This window comes from Triticum dicoccoides, chromosome 1B (genome assembly GCF_002162155.2).
Source record: "Triticum dicoccoides isolate Atlit2015 ecotype Zavitan chromosome 1B, WEW_v2.0, whole genome shotgun sequence".
In the NCBI taxonomy this organism is placed as follows: domain Eukaryota; kingdom Viridiplantae; phylum Streptophyta; class Magnoliopsida; order Poales; family Poaceae; genus Triticum; species Triticum dicoccoides.
The window spans coordinates 207,296,335-207,301,527 of record NC_041381.1 but is presented as its reverse complement, the minus strand read 5'-3'; positions in this window follow the sequence as shown (position 1 = coordinate 207,301,527).

The window sequence follows — 5,193 nt, the reverse complement described above, 5'->3', positions numbered from 1 at the left end:
AATTTTGGAGAATTTACACGTATTTGCTTCTCGTGTAAGCACATTTATGCTTCCACGATAAGCATCATGTAAGCATAGATTTGCTTCCGTAAAAAACATAGTTGTGCTTCTCAAAAAAGAGAAAAATTGTGTTTCCACGAGAAGGACGTATTTCCTTCTCGTGGAAGCATAGGTTTGTTTCCTGAGAAGCACAACTTCTCCGGAAAAGGGAGAAAACACCGTCTGTGCTCTAATTGTAACTGTGCTTCTGGGCTCCGGTTTTCTCTTCCTTTTCTGCATTCATTTTTTTGCACAAATCGCCTTTTGCTTTTCTTATTATGATAATGTAGAAATGCTTTTCCAGTTTTTGATTTTTTTCTCCGATTTCTTTTTTTTCGTGAAAAAAGTTCACCAGAATCTGTTAACAAGGTGTCTAGTTTCGAAGATCTCTAAGCGACAAATTCAGTAGTGAAAAATGATCGATATTTGGACGCCCAGTTCAAGAGATAAAACGTTTTCAAGAAAACAAACCTATGAAAAATAAAAATTCTCTCATTGCGACAAGCGGCCACATGCAGCGCGCTATTTGTTAAACAGAGAAGGTGGGGGAGTGCCATTTGCGGGGGGTACCCCTTAACTAATGAGCAACTGACTGGACGTTACCCATTTGAAGGAGATTATGTTGAGGAGTGGGTTTTCGTCAAAATTGGGTGAACTTTATTATGCAATGCGTCTCAACTGTCGAATACAGAGTAAGGATTAATGTGGAGGAAAGTGAGACCTTTTAAGCCTACAAGGGGATTGAGGCAGGGTGACCCGTTATCACCATATCTTTTCTCGTTGTGCACAGTGGAATTGAATGCTCTACTTACATATGCAGAGGAAAATGGAAATATCTCAGGGGTAACAGTCTGTAGAGATGCCCCGCCCATCACAAACCTTCTATACTGTGCGGCATCGGGTCAATTGGTAAGCATTGAAAAATCTAACAATTTCTTTAGTCCCAATACGAAGGTGGAGATAAGAAAACAATTGTGTACGGCACTAAATATAATGACGGAGGCCCTAAATGATAAATATTTGTGTTTGCCAGCAAATGTGGGTGTATATAACACAGGTTCTTTCAAATTTCTGATTGAATGAATTGTTAAGAAAATTAGTGGGTGGAAGGAGAAATTACTGTCTGCTCGGGAGAAGGAGATCCTGCTCAAAGTTGTGATCCAAGCCATACCTACCTATGCAATGTCAGCCTCTAAAATTCCTACAAAAATTTGTAAGGGAATCATTGACGCGATTACGCATTTCTTGTGGGGAGATGAGGAGAACCAGAGAAGGATGCATTGGATGGCCTGGAAAATGTACGTACCTAAAAACAAGTGAGGGATGGGATTCCGTGATATTCATTGTTTCAACTTGGCATTGCTAGCCAAACATGCGTGGCGTCTTCTTCATAATCCTAATTTCTTGTGTGCTACTATCCTAAGGGCCAAGTACTATCCGGATGGCGATTTGTTGAATTCCAAGGTAAAGAATGCTCTTCCTTTACTTGGCAAAGCATTATATCCCTGAAACATGGTTATATTTGGCGAGTGGGGAATTGTCACGCCCAAGATGCGACCCTATCTTAAAGGAACTCGAAGGTCCCACCAAGGATAGAAGCGCATCTTGAAGACGCTTTTGCAAGGTGGATATCATTACATCAACATTACATAATAGATGGGGATACATACATAAGGCATACAATGCCACACGAATACAACATCATCTTACATAAGAGCATCATCCGACTACGGATGAAACACAAACAGAAACTCAAACGACATCCACCCTGCTAGCCCAGGCTGCCGACCTGGAACCTATCCCCTGATCGAATAAGAAGTAGAAGAAGAACTCCAAAACAAGCAACATCGCTCTCGCGTCATGATCATCGCAATACCTGTACCTGCAGCTGTTGTTGTAGTAATCTGTGAGCCACGAGGACTCAGCAATCCCATTACATGGGTACCAAGACTAGCAAAGCTTAATGGGAAAGGAAGGGGTAAAGTGGTGAGGTTGCAGCAGCGACTAAGCATATATGGTGGCTAACATACACAAATAAGAGCGAGAAGAGAGCAAATGGAACGGTCGTGAAGCTAGCAATGATCAAGAGGTGATCCTGAACTCCTACTTACGTCAAACATAACCCAAAAATCGTGTTCACTTCCCGGACTCCGCCGAAAAGAGACCATCACGGCTACACACACGGTTGATGCATTTTAATTCGGATCTGGTGTCAAGTTATCTACAACCGGACATTAACAAATTCCCATCTGCCACATAACCGCGGGCACGGCTTTCGAAATATAATATCCTGCAGGGGTGTCCCAACTTAGCCCATGATAAGCTCTCGCGATCAACGAAGGATATTCCTTCTCCCAGGAAGACCCGATCAGTCTCGGAATCCCGGTTTACAAGACATTTCAACAATGGTAAAACAAGACCAGCAAAGCCGCCCGATGCGTCGACAATCCCGATAGGAGCTGCACATATCTCGTTCTCAGGGCAACACCGGATAAGTCAAGCTACGAGTAAAACCAGACCTCGAGTTTCCCCGAGGGGGCCCCGCAGGCTGCTCGGTTCAGACCAGCACTTAGAGAAGCACTGGCCCGGGGGGGCTGAATAAAGATGACCCTCGAGAGAGCGACTCCCAAGGGAAAAGTAGGTGGTGGTGAGGCAAATGGTAAAACCAAGGTTGGGCCTTGCTGGAGGAGTTTTATTCAAAGCGAACTGTCAAGGGGGTCCCATAAATCACCCAACCGCGTAAGGAACGCAAAATCCGGGAACATAATACCGGTATGACGGGAACTAGGGCGGCAAGAGCGGAACAAAACACCAGGCATAAGGCCTAGCCTTCCACCCTTTACCAAATATATAGATGCATTAATAATATAAGAGATATTGTGATATCCCAACATAATCATGTCCACCATGGAGCAATCTTCAACTTCATCTGCAACTAACAACGCTATAAGAGAGCTGAGCAAAGCAGTAACATAGCCAAACAACAGTTTGCTAAGAAGGGTGTCAAAGGTTAGAGGTTCATGGCATTTTGGGAGGCTTGATAGAACAAGGGATAGGTAGCGCAACAAAGCGATAGAACGAAGCAACTAGCATAGCAATGATAGTAGTGAGATCCAGGGTAGCAGTCATCTTGCCTGAAATCCTGCAAGGAAGAAGAACGAGTCCATGAAGAAGATGAAGCCACGAAGACGAACCAAAAGTAGACAAACGAATCCTCACGATCGCAACGTAACAAGAACTATCGAGAAGAAGCACACAACAAGGTAAACACACCACACATAGACATGACATGATGCACAACCAAGCATGATGCATGGCAAGGCTACATGAAGCTACTCATGGCAAGAGATGATGCAAACAAGAGCAACACATCAAGGCAAGTTTAAATGAGGCCAGGAACAACATATAACAATTCCGATAAGTCCTCATATGCAAGTTTAGAAATTGGTCCAGATCTGAATAAACATCAAGTTGAAGTTGTTAAACAGCAAGTAAAGAGCACCAAGAGGATCTACACGAAATTCTAGTCAAGTTACATATAAAGTTCATTTAGTTCGGAGCTACGGCCTAGAAGATATGAGCAAAACAAGTTAAACATGGCATTGATGCTAAATGCATCCAAACATCAAGCAAACACCTCAAAACAAGGATGCAACATGATAATATGAAGCTACATGCAAAATCAAGCAAGTTTCATATAGAGCACACTCAACACGGAACAACGGTTCAACACATACACTCTATACAAGTTTAAAGGACAAGCTGTTCAAAACAGCAACTAGGCATATTGCAAGCACCAAAACAATATGTTAAAGCACCCTAACATGATAACAAAGGACATGGACATGATTTACAGGTAAATCATGACAAAACATGAACACTGAGCTATCTCCAGAAACAACTAGAACATGCTCAAAAGGACATGGCAAGATTGCAAATAATAACAGTTTCAGACTTAGCAGAAATAACATCAGGTTGCAATGTTTAGAGCTATCAAACAACATGCTACAGGAACTTATCATGGTAAAAAAAGGCATGGCATGAATATACTAATTGCATAGAACAAAAGTCCCTTACTGACCATGAGCCAAAAAGGATCAGAAGATATGATGCCACCCATGTAAACATGGCAAGTTATATGACAGATTCATACATGGCAGAAACAGCAACAAGTAGGCATGTTGGTGATCTTGAACCACTCACCCCAGAGCAACACATGGCATGGCAAGGTGGCCAACAGTAAGAAGACATGTTTATGAAGCTAAGCATGGCAAGATCAAGTTCATAGGGTACATGGATCACCAGCAAAGCTCATGGAAAAACTGAACTTAATGTTAATCAGGCTGACAACAACATTATTTAGCAAGTTTAGAGCAAGATTACAATAAGCTACATCAGGCTATAAATGCAACCAGGGGCATGGATGGATAGATCATGACATGTATAACAAAACATCCTTAGTGAACATCTCCAGATTATGCATAGAATGACTTGTAGCAGCAGGTTTACATAGCATCACAATATAACAGATTCAGACTAGCAAAACAGTAACAGCAAGTACCCTACTTCACGAGCTCGATTCACTCAGTACAAGACTCACAAAAATACATGGATTGCACCTCTGTAAATATGGAATGATGTAGTACAAAATACATGTAGAGCTCATGACCATAGGATGCACACACAAAACGCAATGAAAATGACAAATCACCAAGTTATAACAGTTTCAGCAGATTAACATCATATAGCACTCTTGCAATGATGATTCAGGCATCAAGATGAACTCAAATAAGCATGGTGCAATGTAACAAAATGAAGATCATCTCTCAATGAACAATTTGACATATTACACGCACAAAATGGAGCAGTATGCAACAAGTTATGATGCGATGAACAGGGCAACATTATGCTAAAATATTTCGGGACGGGCAAAAATCGGGGTCAACCTTCAGATTCCAGATCCAGATCCGGGGTGCGGGAACCGAGGCAGGGGCGCGAGCTCGCCGGAGAGCTCGTCGGAGAGGGCGAGTGAGGGCGGATCCGGCCGGGAGGAGCTCGTCGGAGCTCGGGGAGGAGGCCTCCCGGCGAGGGGACGCCGGAGCAAGGCGGCGGGGACCGAGGTCGGCGTGGGCGGCGGCAGGCGGCGCCGGCGAC